The following is an 18,389-nucleotide window of genomic DNA, read 5'->3' on the forward strand; positions in this document are numbered from 1 at the left end:
TTCAGGGAGAGCATAAGGGAACAATTGACAGGAATGGGAGAAAGAAATACAGCAGAAGAAGAATGGGTAGCTTTGAGGGATGAAGTAGTGAAGGCACCAGAGGACCAAATAGATAAAAAGATGAGGGCTAGTAGAAACCCTTGGGTAACAGAAGAAATATTGAATTTAATTGATGAAAGGAGAAAATATAAAAATGTAGTAAATGAAGCAGGCAAAAAGGAATATAAACGTCTCAAAAATGAGATCGACAGGAAGTGCAAAATGGCTAAGCAGGGATGGCTAGAGGACAAATGTAAGGATGTAGAGGCTTATCTCACTAGGAGTAAGATAGATACTGCCTACAGGAAAATTACAGATACATTTGGAGAAAGGAGAACCACTTGCATGAATATCAAGAGCTCAGATGGATACCCAGTTCTAAGCAAAGAAGGGAAAGCAGAAAGGTCGAAGGAGTGTATAGAGGGTCTATACAAGGGCGATGTACTTGAAGACAATATTATGGAAATGGAAGAGGATGTAGACGAAGATGAAATGGGAGATATGATACTGCGTGAAGAGTTTGACAGAGCACTGACAGACCTGAGTCGAAACAAGGCCCTCGGAGTAGACAATATACCATTAGAATTACTGACAGCCTTGGGAGAGCCAGTCCTGACAAAACTCTACCGTCAGGTGAGCAAGTTGTATGAGACAGGCGAAATACCCTCAGACTTCAAGAAGAATATTATAATTCCAATCCCAAAGAAAGCAGGTGGTGACAGATGTGAAAATTACCGAACTATCAGTTTAATAAGTCACAGCTGCGAAATACTAACGCGAATTCTTTACAGACGAATGGAAAAACTAGTAGAAGCCAACCTCGGGGAAGTCAGTTTGGATTCCGTAGAAATGTTGGAACACGTGAGGTAATACTGACCCTACGACTTATCTTAGAGGAAAGATTAAGGAAAGGCAAACCTACGCTTCTAGCATTTGTAGACTTAGAGAAAGCTTTTGACAATGTTGATTGGAATACTCTCTTTCAAATTCTGAAAGTGGCAGGGGTAAAATACAGGGAGCGAAAGGCTATTTAAAATTTGTACAGAAACCAGATGGCAGTTATAAGAGTCGAGTGACATGAAAGGTTCAAATGGTTCAAATGGCTCTGACCACTATGGGACTTAACATCTGAGGTCATCAGTCCCCCTAGAACTTAGAACTACTTAAACCTAACTAACCGAAGGACATCACACACATCCATGCCCGAGGCAGGATTCGAACCTGCGACCGTAGCGGTCGCGCGGTTCCAGACTGAAGCGCCTAGAACCGCTCGGCCACCAGCGGCCGGCGACATGAAAGGGAAGCAGTGGTTGGGAAGGGAGTGACACAGGGTTGTAGCCTATTCCCGATGTTATTCAATCTGTATATTGAGCAAGCAGTAAAGAAAACAAGAGTAGGTATTAAAATCTATGGAGAAGAAATAAAAACTTTGAGGTTCGCCAATGACATTGTAATTCTGTCAGAGACAGCAAAGGGCTTGGAAGAGCAGTTGAACGGAATGGACAGTGTCTTGAAAGTAGGGTATAAGATGAATATCAACAAACGCAAAACGAGGATAATGGAATGTAGTCGAATTAAGTCGGGTGATGCTGAGGGGATTAGATTAGGAAATGAGACACTTAGAGTAGTAAAGGAGTTTTGCTATTTGGGGAGCAAAATAACTTATGATGGTCGAAGTAGAGAGGATATAAAATGTAGACTGGCAATGGCAAGGAAAGCGTTTCTGAAGACGAGAAATTTGTTAACATCGAGTATAGATTTAAATGTCAGGAAGTCGTTTCTGAAAGTATTTGTAAGGAGTGTAGCCAGGTATGGAAGTGAAACGTGGACGATAAATAGCTTAGACAAGAAGAGAACAGAAGCTTTCGAAATGTGGTGCTACAGAAGAATGCTGAAGATTAGATGGGTAGATCACATAACTAAAGAGGAGGTATTGAATAGAATTGGGGGGAAGAGTAGTTTGTGGCACAACTTGACTAGAAGAAGGGATCGGTTGGTAGGACATGTTCTGAGACATCAAGGGATCACCAATTTAGTATTGGAGGCAGCGTGGAGGGTAAAAATCGTAGAGGGAGACCAAGAGATGAATACACTAAGCAGATTCAGAAGGATGTAGCCCGCAGTAGGTACTGGGAGATGAAGAAGCTTGCACAGGATAGAATAGCATGGAGAGCTGCATCAAAACAGTCTCAGGACTGAAGACCACAACAAGAAAAACAACAACATCCCATCGATTTGTTGCAGGATTCTCGAACATATTCTCAGTTCGGATATAATGAATTTCCTTGAGTCAGAGAAGTTGCTGTCCATGCATCAGCACTGCTTTAGAAAGCATCGCTCCTGCGAAACTCAACTCGTCCTTTTTTCATATGATATCTTGCGAACCATGGATGAAGGGTATCAGACGGATGCCATATTCCATGACTTCCGGAAACCGTTTTACTCGGTGCCACACTGCAGACTCCTAACTAAGGTACGAGCATATGGGATTGTTTCCCAAGTATGTGAGTGGCTCGAGGACTTCTTAAGTAATAGAACCCAGTACGTTGTCCTCGATGATGAGTGTTCATCGGAGGTAAGGGTATCATCTGGAGTGCCCCAGGGAAGGGTGGTAGGTCCGCTGTTGTTTTCTCTCTACATAGATGATCTTTTGGATAGGGTGGATAGCAATGTGCGGCTGTTTGCTGATGATGCTGCGGTGTACGGGAAGGTGTCGTCGTTGAGTGACTGTAGGAGGATACAAGATGACTTGGACAAGATTTGTGATTGGTGTAAAGAAGCGCAGCTAACACTAAATATAGATAAATGTAAATTAATGCAGATGAATAGGAAAAAGAATCACGTAATGTTTGAATGCTCTATTAGTAGTGTAGCGCTTAACACAGTCACGTTTAAATATTTGGGTGTAACATTGCAGAGCGATATGAAGTGGGACACGCATGTAATCGCAGTTGTAGGGAAGGCGGATAGTCGTCTTCGGTTCAATGGTAGAATTTTGGGAAGATGTGGTTCATCTGTAAAGGAGACCGCCTATAAAACACTAATACGACCTATTCTTGAGTACTACTCGAGCGTTTGGGATCCCTATCAGGTCGGATTGAGGGAGGAGATGGGAAGCAATTCAGAGGCGGGCTGCTAGATTTGTTACTGGTGGGTTTGATCATCACGCGAGTGTTACGGAAATGCTTCAGGAACTCGGATGGGAGTCTCTGGAGGAAAGGAGGCGTTCTTTTCGTGGATCGCTACTGAGGAAATTTAGAGAACCAGCATTTGAGGCTGACTGCAATACAGTTTTATTGCCGCCAACTTATACTTCGCGGAAAGACCACAAAGATAAGATAAGAGAGATTACGGCTCGTACAGAGGCATATAGGCAGTCATTTTTCTCTCGTTCTGTTTGGGAGTGGAACAGGAAAAGAAGATGCTAATTGTGGTACGAGGTACCCTCCGCCACAAACCATATGGTGGATTGGGGAGTATGTAGATGTAGAACTACCAGGAAGTCAGCGCAGCACTGCGCAGCAATTAGCGACCACCACAATACGCGGATCAGGTCATTTCGCCATAGTCCATACCATAATTGAATGTTGTTACGTTTATTTTGCTTGGTAATTACTGAATGATCACTTTAGTATTTATCTGCACAGAGAACACTTCATAATAATTTATTTCAGTCCATAAAATGTGTTCTGAAAGTGGGTACATATATTTTTACAAATCTAGCAGCTAGAACCATTTTAAAAACTCCTAAGAGAATTATCACATAAATAAAAATTTTCCTTCCTACAGAAAAATTTAGGTGTGAAAGAGTTAAAGAATCATACTCCCATCTATAAAACAGCTTCAACCGTAAGGGGCAGCATTATGAGGCCTGCGAATTTTGATAAATAGAAGTAAAACTGTTTCTGCGCCAGTCACTTTGTTATGTTGCCACTATGCGTTTCGATGTTTCACACCATCATCTTCAAGAGGAGGATTCTTTATTTACGTGGCTGGTATTGGTGAAGAGTACAGAGTTCTTTTGATAGTAGCAGACCAAGTGCAGTGTGGGTTATGTTTAGTCTTTCGCTAATGATAAAAATTGTTTATTTAGAAAAGGCACTTTTTTAGGTTAAAAAACGTGAATGTTTGGACAGTAAATTGTACATAAAGGGACGGTAGAGTCATAAAAAGCCTGCATACTGTTGGCTGATGTATACCCTCCCCACTGTACGTCACGCTTACGCTGTCATTTCAAAGATGTGCTTGTTTACAATGGATACAAAAATGAACGATTAAATGGTTTCTGCATAAATATCTTTTTTCTTTATTAAAAGATATGAATAGGTTGCAATTCAGGTATTGTCACGTAGTCATAAATATTTATAAATGAACACCCCGCCATTTGACTGTATTGTTCTTTATTTAATTACGAACTAGGCTTTGGCCTTTTATGCTATTTTCAAGCGATTGAGTTCATGTCATTAACACTGCAGGACAAAAACTCAATCATTTGAAAATGGCATACAAGTCCGAAACCTAGGTCGTAATTAAATAAACAATACAGTCAAATGGCGGTGTGTTCATTTAAAAATTGTTGTATGACTGTTGCTCAGCAATTTGAAAAACCAGTTATAAATATGTTTTCTTATGTTTTTTTAAATATTAATGTGCTGTAACAATGGACAGAAAAATAAAAGATTAAATGGTTATGTCATAAGCCCTTTTTTTCAGCTTCAAGAGAGCGTTTTCCAAGTAAACAATTTTTATCACTAGCAAAAGACGGAACATAGTCTACACTGTCCTTGATTTGATACTGTGAAAAAACGTCTGTACTCTTCACCAACACCAGCCACATAAATAAACAATTCTTCATCTGAAGACGATGTGAACCGTCGAAATGCGTAGTCGCAAAATAAACAAGTGACTGCCGCAGAAACTGTTTCATTTATTAACGTCTGATTACAAATGATGTTAAACAAGCAACGTTTGAAATTATGCTTAAAGTTTGTTGGTAGTAGCTAAGTGCTCTTCTCAAACAGTGGATGAATATAGTCTGGCTAATTTGCTCTCCATTTCAAGCAAAAGCTGCTGCTACGGTCGCAGGTTCGAATCGTGCCTCGGGCATGGATGGTTGTGATGTCCTTACGTTAGTTAGGTTTAAGTAGTTCTAAGTCTAAGGACTGATGACCTCAGATGTTAAGTCCCATAGTGCTGAGAGCCATTTGAACCATTTGAAGAAAAGTGCCGCTTGATATTCTACTTTCGAAAATTTGGGATGTAACATTATGCACAATGATTAAACTGCCATCATTACTTATCAGAACTGCTGAAGTTGATGTACTAGGGCGTGCTGAAAAGTAATGGAATAGAATTTTTTATGTCAAAACTGTTAAAACTTTTAAATAAAATAAACTTTATTAACATTCTATCTCTATATTTCTCCTGTCTAGATATTCATTTCTCAACATAGTCATCCTTGCGATGAACACATTTCTCCCAACGCGTTTCATGATACCGTCACTGTAAAATGTTTCACTTTTTGACGGAGCCACAACCTCATCTCTCTTTCTTTAAGTTTTGGAAACAGGTGAATATCGGATGTGGCCATGTCGGGACCCTATGGGGGATTATCGATGACAGTGAACCCAAGGTGTCGGATTGCTGCATATGTCGCAGAGTTCGTGTATGGTCTGGCATTGTAATGGTGGAGGAGACAGTGCTCGATGTGTGGACTAATTCTTCGGATTCGAAACGCTGGTCCTCACGCGTCGATATAGTTACATTACACACTGACATCTTACACGCTACAGTTCGGAGTACTCTAGTAGACTGCAAATATGTAGACACAATGAATAAAGGTGTACAATGTTAATAACATTTGTTTTATTTACAAAATTTTAAGTGCTTTCACATAAAAAATTTAGAGGTATTACTTTTCAGTATGCCCTCGTATACTGTTGATGTATGAGCCGTACATAAATAAAATAAAAAATTGTTTACGATAATACGAACCAACAGATGTTGTTTTATTGCAACTGAAACTGGCCAGGAAGTTGCGTTATAAACATCAGTCCCATCACTGTGCGCGGCTTCTCAACATCGTGACGAGGATTTGCATGTAGGAGTGAATTGTGTGAGTTCCCATACCCAAACGGACTGCAAGGTCTCATCTGAAGAAATGAAAACATGAAGATCCAAATGCTTCGAGACCCTTTAAATAAGAAACATGGTTAGGACTAAACATGCTCTAGTTTGTCTGCAAGCGTAATAACGTTTTGCGATGACAATCTTTTATTTCTCACCTGCTCTGCTAACCGGCGCAGCGACTTTATCGGGCATTCTTGCAAAATTCTCTTTCATTTGAGCAATGTTCTCTGGCGGTAGGAATCGTATTGAATAGATTTATAATGGTGTGTTTTTCAGTTTGGATTCCGTTATCATGAAATGCCTAAAACTTTTTTTCAGGCCAGTGTTGTCTTGGAAGCACTGTAGAACGACGTGGAATAATGGACTCAGAAATGAATATGAAATGAATACACTCCATAGTTTTTTACGTTACTTGGCGATAGGGGCAATATGGATTGGTTTCCCCGAGGACAGCTACGTTGGTGCAGATGTAAAGGCAAAGGACGGGCATCAAGTAGTACTGCGGTTCGAATCCATATCCATTAAAGCGAATGTCGGGACGTTTCACTTGAAGAGAATTCCTTGCGCATCAATGTTCTACGCGAAGTTGAGATTATTCAATAACGTCATCGTCAATGGGACTTCAATTTCCGAACTTGGTTACTTCCTGCGAATTTTCTCTTGATAGTAATAATAAAAACAATAGGAAAGAAAGATAGAGTACCCTGCGTGGGATATGGATAGGTAGCTTTCGTATCAGATCCGACTGTCTGTAAATGTTTTGTCACGTCCGTTGTTGTTAAAATTACAACTTTTGTTGAAACGTGTTAGCGGAAAAGCAAGAACAAAAGTACGATGTAGGCCATTTCTGAGGCGAAAACTGTAATTTACCGTCCTTTGTGACTCGTTAAAGCACTTGCCTTGCAACCTTAGAAAATATGCTTGTATTTCATAACACTATTACAAAACTTTTCAACAAATTGAAATTATTACTAAATAATAGATTCCTAAAATGAAAATTATAGTTCTTGGAAAGAACAAAGAAAAAATACTCAAAGAACAAATAGAAAATAAATGCACGGCCTAAGATGAAAAACTTCATATCTTTGATTCCACAAAACAATATTTTAAATTAAAATACTTACGCAGTTTATACAAAGAAATACTCACCTTTCAAACAAAGAATATTTAAAGGTAATCAATGCAAAATGCCCCACATGTTACCTAGCCAAACATTTGGCTTCTCTTCTGAGCCACTTGGTAGGAAAATGTGAACACCACATTCGAAACTCAGAAGATTTTGTACAACGACTGAAGACTTTGCGTCTCTAACCAGCTGACGGATTCATTACACCTTATAGGAACTAAGTAGTAGGGGGACATTTTGCATCTATTCCAACGTGTGCTTACGTCGACTTACTTTTTATTTAATGAACAATATTTTGAGCAAGCTGACTGTATTGCTACGGCTAGTCTTTTGCCTCCTAGAGCAGCTAACCTTTTTGTGAAACACTTCAGCAGCGTTGGAACTTAAATGTTTCCGGTGATATGTGGACGACACCTTTGTAGTTTTTATTTTATTTTTGTTTTTTATTGAAAATGTAACTCCTCCAGCTGTATTTAATATTTCATATTTATTTTGCTAGTAGTTTAGATGTTGCGTCAACGTCATCTTCAGGCCCTATATAACACATCATACATCAAACAAACAATGTGAGACATTAGTAGTCTATAGTACAAATTAAATATATTATAAACATATAAAGGATGACTTTATTAAAAGTAGTTACGTTTCTTTCATTTTCATTAAGATGGAATTTACCTTGACATTAGCAATTTACATGGCATAAACAAGTGCAAATGAGGTTATATATACACGGTTATTTCCATTACAGATCAGTACCAGACATTTGAATAAAGTGGGGGTATATATAAGTCTAAGTGGCAAACCGTTACTCTTAGAGATAATAATACAGGCATGAAACAGTACTAAAATTGTTTTACAAGCGAATAATGATACCCTAAACACTTCTTTGTGTGCACAATTTAACTAGCAGGAAGGAAAAAATGCATTGCCAAACAGACATTATGTAAGGCATAATTCCATTGTTTATAAATAGTGAAAGGTGGATGGGAAAACCAGTGCTATTTACATAAAATACATGTAAACTATATACTAGAAAGCTAGGGTTGCGTTGTGTGAGTAGGCTTCTGTAAAGAATGGCTGAGATCGAGCAAACCAGCAGGTAATGTAATCTGGGGGAGGGGGTGAAGTTAGACTAGTAAATAGTGACCGAGGGAGCAAAAGACGGAATGGAATAATAAAGTGAACGTATTAACGGGTACATTTATCGTAGTCATAATCATAGCGACATATACAGAGATGAAGTCATATTGAAAGAAGTACTGTAACATGGGACTTTATGTGTATAATGTACCAATGTGTTCTCAACATAGGCACCTCCTGTAGAGATGTGGGTAAATACTTCTCACCTACAACGACAGACCAGTTATCTACGCAGTAGTTTGGCCACATGGAGCAGCAACGCTTCCTGCATTCCTGAAACATCACAATTCCCTCCTTCCGAGCATTTGCTTCACCATGGAAGTGGAGAAAAACGGAGATCTTCCATTCTTAGATATCTTGGTCGGAGAAAAGACGGTTCCTTGTACGCAGTGTGTTTCGCAAACCGACTCACACTGACCTATATCTACGAGCTACGAGCTGCCATCACACACCGCAACCCAGTGGCGTTTTACGGACTCTTGCTCGTAGGGCCAGAGTTATCTCTTAGCAGCAGAGCTTAGCTCAGGAACAGCCAGATGGAAAGGGAGAAGTCCACGGGGATGGTTTTTCTACACTAAGTTGGTGGCGTATGCTTTAAAATTGTCAGGTTGTTCAAGAAACACCAAATAAAACGTCTCTTCCGCCGTCCAGCGCGAGTGCAAACTAAGCTGGGCTCTTTTAAAAACAACTTAGGTCTAAGTAGGCCAGGGATGTATAAAATCGAGCGCCACTGTAGGAAATCATACATTGGCCAAATACACTCCTGGAAATGGAAAAAAGAACACATTGACACCGGTGTGTCAGACCCACCATACTTGCTCCGGACACTGCGAGAGGGCTGTACAAGCAATGATCACACGCACGGCACAGCGGACACACCAGGAACCGCGGTGTTGGCCGTCGAATGGCGCTAGCTGCGCAGCATTTGTGCACCGCCGCCGTCAGTGTCAGCCAGTTTGCCGTGGCATACGGAGCTCCATCGCAGTCTTTAACACTGGTAGCATGCCGCGACAGCGTGGACGTGAACCGTATGTGCAGTTGACGGACTTTGAGCGAGGGCGTATAGTGGGCATGCGGGAGGCCGGGTGGACGTACCGCCGAATTGCTCAACACGTGGGGCGTGAGGTCTCCACAGTACATCGATGTTGTCGCCAGTGGTCGGCGGAAGGTGCACGTGCCCGTCGACCTGGGACCGGACCGCAGCGACGCACGGATGCACGCCAAGACCGTAGGATCCTACGCAGTGCCGTAGGGGACCGCACCGCCACTTCCCAGCAAATTAGGGACACTGTTGCTTCTGGGGTATCGGCGAGGACCATTCGCAACCGTCTCCATGAAGCTGGGTTACGGTCCCGCACACCGTTAGGCCGTCTTCCGCTCACGCCCCAACATCGTGCAGCCCGCCTCCAGTGGTGTCGCCACAGGCGTGAATGGAGGGACGAATGGAGACGTGTCGTCTTCAGCGATGAGAGTCGCTTCTGCCTTGGTGCCAATGATGGTCGTATGCGTGTTTGGCGCCGTGCAGGTGAGCGCCACAATCAGGACTGCATACGACCGAGGCACACAGGGCCAACACCCGGCATCATGGTGTGGGGAGCGATCTCCTACACTGGCCGTACACCACTGGTGATCGTCGAGGGGACACTGAATAGTGCACGGTACATCCAAACCGTCATCGAACCCATCGTTCTACCATTCCTAGACCGGCAAGGGAACTTGCTGTTCCAACAGGACAATGCACGTCCGCATGTATCCCGTGCCATCCAACGTGCTCTAGAAGGTGTAAGTCAACTACCCTGGCCAGCAAGATCTCCGGATCTGTCCCCCATTGAGCATGTTTGGGACTGGATGAAGCGTCGTCTCACGCGGTCTGCACGTCCAGCACGAACGCTGGTCCAACTGAGGCGCCAGGTGGAAATGGCATGGCAACCGTTCCACAGGACTACATCCAGCATCTCTACGATCGTCTCCATGTGAGAATAGCAGCCTGCATTGCTGCGAAAGGTGGATATACACTGTACTAGTGCCGACATTGTGCATGCTCTGTTGCCTGTGTCTATGTGCCTGTGGTTCTGTCAGTGTGATCATGTGATGTATCTGGCCCCAGGAATGTGTCAATAAAGTTTCCCCTTCCTGGGACAATGAATTCACGGTGTTCTTATTTCAATTTCCAGGAGTGTATGTCGCACTGCTAAGGATAGATGCGCTGAACATAGACGTCACATGAGACTGGGTCAACCGGAAAAGTCTGCTGTGCCTGATCACTCTTGACATGGGACACAGCATGAACAACGGAGAGACAAAGATTCCTTCGTCCGCTTCTACGCACTGAACATTCATCAGTAAAGAAGCAGTCGAAGTACTTGTAAGTAAAGACTTGAATAACAGGGACAGAAGTTTTCAACTCAGCAAGGCATCGGAACCAGCATTGGCGCTTCTAAGGCATTGCTGGCCGCAGACGAACGAATCCGAGTCAACACAGACGGAGGAAAATCGGCGTTCGCACACGCAAACTGGGCGCCAACACATAGCCCGCGCACTTTGGGCAGCAATTCGCGGCCGCGATTTTCCCACGTCGGGCATGAGAAGGCCGTGGGCCGACTTTTAACTTGTATTTGACTCCAGTGTATTTTAAGTGCCTCACGAATTGCCAGTTGTGTTCTTTTAACTTTATGTCGACTTTTTTTTAACTGTTCTCCAGTGAATCGCCCTGTGATAGTGTGTATTTTAACTTCCATTATCTCCATTTACAGTGATTATAGGTTCCACATTTTTTCGCCTTTTTATGTGTGTGAACCGTGGCACCACTAGCTCAAGGGTAGTCTCGACTATCCCTCTTGCGCCCCCGTTGCCAATACCTATGAGGAAGAGCTGGTATCTGTGGGTTGCGTCCTCAGACGCTCTTTGCCTGCCGATATATATACGAGTTCGCTGGCCCGAGTGAGGAGGGACCAAGTTTGGGGGATTGGCGGTAGCGTCGCGACAAGAGACGGTCACAAGATCCGAATGGCGGAAGCCACGAGCTACGCAAGGAGGGCCTGTGCAGAGGAAAGATACCGGAGTACTTCACCGGGGCAAGCGTACGCCCCTGGTAGTTGAGTGGTGCCGGCACGGTAGCTCAGCGTGTTCAGTCAGAGGATTAGCTACCCTCTGTAATAAAAAAAACTGAGTGAACGGATCAACGAACAACCTGTACGGGTGTCATCGGACGTCCGCCCCGAACGAATTCAAGGAACAATATAGAACAAAATGAGAGAAAAAAAAGTGGTCAGCGCGAAAGAATGTCATACCTAACGGCCCGGGTTCGATTCCCGGCTGTGTCGGAGATTTTCTCCGCTCAGGGACTGGGTGTTGTGTTGTCATCATTTCATCTCCATCGACAGGCAAGTCGCAGAAGTGGCGTCAAGTTGAAAGACTTGCACCAAGCGAACGGTCTACACGACTGGAGGCCCTAGCCACACGGCATTTCCATTTACCGGGGTAAGCGTCGACTACAAGCAGCAGGCCGACATCCCGTTGGTTGATTGGCAACATTTGTGTCGGTCGTCCGCTCGTGGCCTGGCTGCCCCCTTTCTGCCTGGCTGTTATCGGCCGTTCTGGCGTGTGCCGAATCAAACCACTTGGCACGTATCCACGACAGCAAACTTCCCACATCTTTCAACAGCGGCAGGTGGCGCCGCGGATACAACCCGGATCTCCTATTCGTCGGCGAAGAAATTGCACAACAGTGCTTTAAGTCCATCTGCGCCCTCATCCCAATGACACAACATCGCCCAATAATGTGCCAAATGTTGCCAATAGTTATACCACGAAGAGTAAAGTTCAGAAGGAGATATAATTTCAGGAAGGCAGACTGGCCCAAATTCCCCAGAATACTAGAAGAGAGAATCCAGACATATAGCCCAGATCCAGAAAACTATGACAGCTTCGTGGACACCGTCAAAACCTGCTCCCGAGCGTCTATTCCAAGGGGATGCAGAACAGGACTCACCCAGGAAACAGTAGCCCTACTGGAAGAGTATCAAATGCTCTTCGAAAGAAACCCCTTCAGTGAAGAAACCCTCACCGAAGGAAGAGTTATTACTTCCTGGATATCAGAAGTGAGAAGGGAGCAATGGACCAAACTGATGGAAGAAACTAATTTTGGTAGAGATAGTCAAAAGGCCTGGAAACTCATAAAACGCCTAGCCAATGACCCCACAAACCAAATCTACACGCCAACGTCACAGCAGACGAAATTACACACCAGCTTCTCACAAATGGGAAACCACCAAGACACGACAACCTAAAGACAAAAAGAGGGGCATAGAACGAAACCCCTCACAGGAGACCGAAGAACTATCCAAGCCATTTACCTTGGCGGAATTGGATAAGGCGAACAGTAAGTGCAAAATGCGGAGAGAAGCCGGCCTTGATGATATATGCGTTGAGAAAATAAAGCATTTTGGACCTGTAACAAAGAAATGGCTTGTCGATAGGATGAACAACTGCATGACATCCTGCAAAATTAAAAAAATCCGGAGAAAATCGCGAGTCATTGGCATCCTAAAACCAGGCAAAGAACGTGACAATCCCAAAAACTACAGGCCGATCTTTCTGCTATGCCATATGTACAAGGTTTTGGAAAGGACGATACTCCACAGAATCACGGGCGCCATCGAGCCCCTCCTGATCCCACAACAAGCAGGCTTCAGACAGGGCAAATGCTGCAAGTCACAGGTGCTAAAATTAACGCAACACCGAGAACAGGAAGTTCACCGTGACTGTCTTCCTAGACCTATCAGCAGCCTACGACACAGTCAACCACCGACTTCTCCTGGGGAAAATATACGCAATGAGTACAGACTAACCTTACTGATTGGAAACTTACTCCAGAATCGAAGATTCTTCGTGGATTTTCAGGGACAGAGAAGCCGGTGGAGGATACAGAAAAATGGCCTCCCCAAAGGAAGCTACTGGCCCCAATACTTTTTAATATATATATTAATGACCAGCCCCTCCCACAAGGCACCGAAAGCTTCATATATGCAGATGATTGCGCCATTATCGCTCAAGCAGACAGCTTTGAAACTGTTGAACAGAATCTGTCAGAAGCCCTCGAACAGCTTGCCACCTACTACAAGGGGAACCATCTCAAACCCAACCCAGGGAAAACCCAAACCTGCGCCTTCCACCTAAAGAACAGACAATCTGCAAGAAGACTACAACTTAACTGGGAAGGTGTGCCCCTGGAACATTGTGAAACACCAAAATTCTTAGGCATCACCTTGGATAGAGCACTCACCTATAAAAAGCACTGCATGGACACTATACACAAAGTAGCCGCAACAAACAACATTGTGCGCAAACTAACGGGCACTACATGGGGAGCACAGCTTGGAGTAGTGAGAACCACAGCTCTTGCTTTGTGCTATTCAACAGCGGAGTATGCGTGTCCAGAGTGGTACAATTCTAGCCACGCCAAGCAAGTGGACATACCGCTTAATGAATCCTGCCGAATCATCACAGGCTGTCTGAGTCCAACCCCGACTGATAAATTGTACTGCCTGGCAGCCTTGGCCCCACCAGATATTAGGAGGAAAGTAGCGTCCAGGAGGGAAAAGACAAAGGCGTTGACCTCACCTGCCCACCAGCTGTACAAACACCAGCCAGCCCGCCGTCGACTAAAATCTAGAAAAAGCTTCCTGCACACAGCAGAAAACATCGTCGGGACAGCGCAGCAAATGAGGCTGGCAATGTGGCGAGAAGAAAATGCGCACCTTGCGAATGGTTAGTCCCAGAGTGCAGTGTGTGCTCCCTCCCTGCCATATGGAAGGATGGATGACATGGAAATCTCTTAATAGGCTGCGCTCTGGTGTCACACAATCCAAAGAGAATATGCGAAAATGGGGCCTCTCAAACGAACCGGCGCTGTGTGACTGTGGACACACTGAAACCACCATCCACCTCACGCAGTGTGTGCTGTGCCCAAGCACCTGCACCATGAAGGATTTGATGAATGCCACCCCGGAAGTGCTGGACGTGGCCAGGTACTGGTCCAAGACTTCATTAAATAAAAAAACTACTTGACCCTGCTTACATATCTGTAAACTTTTATACTCTTTTTGTATTTGTTATATACTTAATATGTATGTGTTAATCATTCTGATTTTATGTACCATGCTTCTGACACGATTAAATAAATCGGTACCACTCAGTACCGCCGCGACGCACCGTGGATCCAAGGAGGTGCTTGCTGATAAAGGGGAGTAGCATTCTGTAATCCTCGTGGTGGTTGATGTCTTTGTCTACCTGACCTCTTAATTATTTTCTGGTTTGTACCCGACCCTCAGTGTCTTACTCGGTCGGCTCTTTGGTCATAAATATAGACCTTAGTATTGTACTAGACACTAGGTGTCTTTTGAAAATTTGTTCTGATATTACATTGCCCTTACTTTCTAGTTTATACCCGATCGTTAATGTTTTAATGAATCCACTCCTGGTCAGAAATACAGTTGGAACAATTGTGCCATGGCATAGGTTGCCGTTAAACAAACAGGGGTCTTGTGATTAGACTTAGATGTTAACCGGTTCAATTCCTTGATTGTAATTGTATTTGAGATAATCTGAACTACCTGTTGTATTAATTAAGCTGTGCATACCAGTCTTTGAATGACCAGGTCATTACTGGTGAATTTTAACTGAATCATGTGGTTCCGCCGAATGAGTTTTCTTGTAATAAGTGCTCATACTTAATGTTTTAAAAACGTTCCTTTAGAGCTGTCTCCACAACTGAGAAGCAATTTAATTTTTGACATATTAACAGCTAACTGTCACCAGGGTTTTAGTCTGAATGGTTCAAATGGCTCTGAGCACTATGGGACTTAACATCTGAGGTCATCATTCCCCTAGAACTTAGAACTACTTAAACCTAAGTAACGTAAGGACATCACACACATCCGTAGAGGTCGCCCGGTTCCAGACTGAAGCGCCTAGAACCCCTCGGTCACAACGGCCGGGTTTAGTCTGAATAAGATTGCCAAAAGGGACAGATTGGAATCCAGTCACACCTTGGTTGCTGATTGAAATGTAAAGGTTGCTCGTTTTGAAGCAAACCTTATTCTTGTCATAATTGTTGTAATGTTGATGCATTAAGTTGTTCTGAAAGCGGTGCTGATATTCAAGACAATAAAAACGGGTTAAAAGTCGTGAGCTATCTGGGGAAGGTAGCCTTGAATTACTGAGTAACTATTTCACCAGGTATCCAGTCTAGCTTACCAAATTTCCAAGCAGACTAACATTAATTATAATCTTTTAATAGTCATCTTATGACAACCGGTGATATATATAAATGTCCAAATATAAACTGATTTATATATATATATATATATATATATATATATATATATATATATATATATATATATGAATCAGTTTATATTTGGACATTTATTTTAACATTGATCATTGTTCTGTAAAAATTTCAGCATATTATACTTGATTCATAATTAAACTGGTGCCTTATTTAGGATTGTGAAAATGTGAGTTTGTCATCTTACGGAACACATCAAATATGGAGCCACGCTTGGGAGACTGCATACAACACTGCATTCATAAAATAACACACGAAGAACGTTGAAACATATGCAAGAGGAAATTAACCACACGTCATCTGTTTGAGTAATTGAAACACTCTTGTCATCAATATTACTGATGTTTTCGTGTGTTGCAGAAGGGCATTTAATAAGAGAAATTGTGTCCAGCGCAGTAGTAAACACCGCTGTTTCACCGACAAAGGGCGGGCTGCACGTCCGGGGATTTGTAATTATTGTCATATTCTTGTTTTGATTTCTCTTGTAAAATCCTATTCATTTCACAAATTTCTTAATTTGTACAGAAAATATATTTATGATTATATATTATTAAATAAACAGGTTGTGTGAAAAGAAAGTTACATTGGTGGGTTCTACCTTCCATATTTTCCTTAATACCAGTAAATACCACGTCTCAGTATGATTTACCCATTTTTATATATTTTTTAAAGCCACACTGCTGAAGAGCGGCGGAGTGTGCCGCTGCCAGCCCTCTCCTACCCATATGGGGCAGGGGCATGAAATTACAATAAAGGGAAAAAAAACAGAAACACGTCAGTAAGCACTTCAAGATTATGAGCAGCTGTCTCGTTGAAATACTATGCAGCTTCCATAACATTATCCAACGCGACACTCCTCAACCAATGAAGCAACGTTACTACTGTATTTGATGGCCACACTGGCTTGGGAAATTATTGCAACTTATTTCCCACAGTGTAAAACTGCACTCATGATATATTCTGTCTCTCTCTCTCTCTCTCCCAAAAAATAAATAAATAAATAAATAAAATGAGCGTCACAAATTGAGCAAGTGAATAACGCGTTGATCCGCCTCCAGCCCTTATGCAAGCAGTTATTTGGCTTGGCACTGACTCATAATTCGTGGATGTCCTCCTGAGGGATATCAGGCGAAATTCTGACTAATTGGCGATCTAATTGGTCAGATAGATCATCAAAACCTCTAGCTGATTGGAGGAACCTGCTCATAACGCTCCAAATATTCTCCATTTGGAAGAGATCTGGCTACCTTGCTGTCCAAGGGAGGCATTGGCAAGCACGAAGACAAGCTGTAGAAACTCTCGCCGCATGCGGACGGGAATTATCTTGTGAAACGTAAGCCCAGGATGGCTTTCCATAAAATGCAACAAAACGGGGTGTAGAATATCGTCGACTTACCGCGAATGGCAACTAAAGCGGTCCTGGTAAGAAAAGAAATGTCACCCTAGACGATTACTCCTAGTTGTCGGACAGTATAGCGGATGGCAGTAAGATTGGTATCCCACTGCTGTGCGGGACGTCACCAGAAACGTCTTCGCAGGTCATTGGGGCTCACTTCAAAGTGACATTCCAGACCAAAGACGCGTCTGGAGACGCCCGGACAGCGTTGGGACACCAACCTAACTGTCGCCTGCCATACGTCCCGACAGCCGAGAGTGATGGTCTGAGGTGGCATTTCTTTTCATAGCAGGCCCCCTCTGTAGTCTGCGGCACCCTCCTTACAGCATAGAAGTACGTCGACGATATTCTACAACCTGTTTTGTTGCCTTTATTGCATTCACCCTGGTCTTATATTTCAGCAAGATAATGCCCGCCTGCTTTTCCTCGTGTTTTCCAAACCTTTCCTTGGCCAGCAAGGTCACCGTACCTCTCCCAAATTGAGAATGTTTGGGGCATTATGACCAAAGCTCTCCAGTCAGTTTGGGATTTTGACGATCTAACTCACCAATAGGACAGAAATGGGACGATATCCCTTAGTAGGACATTCAACAACTCTGTCAGTCAATGCCAAACCGAGTAAATGCTTGCATAAGGGCCAGAGGTGGACCAATGCGTCATTCACTTGCTCAATTTGTGAAGCTTTTTCTCTTGAATAAATCATCCTGTGTTTGATTTGTTTTTACATGTACATCACACCTAGAATAAATCATCCTATGTTTGATTTGTTTTTACATGTACATCACACCTATAGGTTTCCGTCTCATTCGGATAATTCCTGTCCTCCTTTTTTTTGGTGTCCTCCTTGAACAGGCATCCTCGTGGAAGACTTGACATTCTGAGTTCTGCATTTTGTACTTTGACACGGCAATCAACATCATGTAAGACATACCATGATCGTAAATTCTAATAGCTTTCGTTACCCCTAGAATTGAAATTCTGTCATTTCTGTTTCACAGGGTGGTCACAGCGGCGACGCTCATTTTCGTCTATGGATTGTCGACATCTAACACCTATTTGACATTAGTTATTTCACAACCATTCGACAACACCAGAGGAAACACCTAACAGTATCTGAGTACGTTCACCGTTTCTGTGGTTATCCTATAGCCCAGACAACCATCATGACCTACATTTGTCAAAAGTACGTAAAACAGCAAATTATCCCA

This window comes from Schistocerca serialis, chromosome 2, assembly GCF_023864345.2.
Source record: "Schistocerca serialis cubense isolate TAMUIC-IGC-003099 chromosome 2, iqSchSeri2.2, whole genome shotgun sequence".
Lineage (NCBI taxonomy): Eukaryota > Metazoa > Arthropoda > Insecta > Orthoptera > Acrididae > Schistocerca > Schistocerca serialis.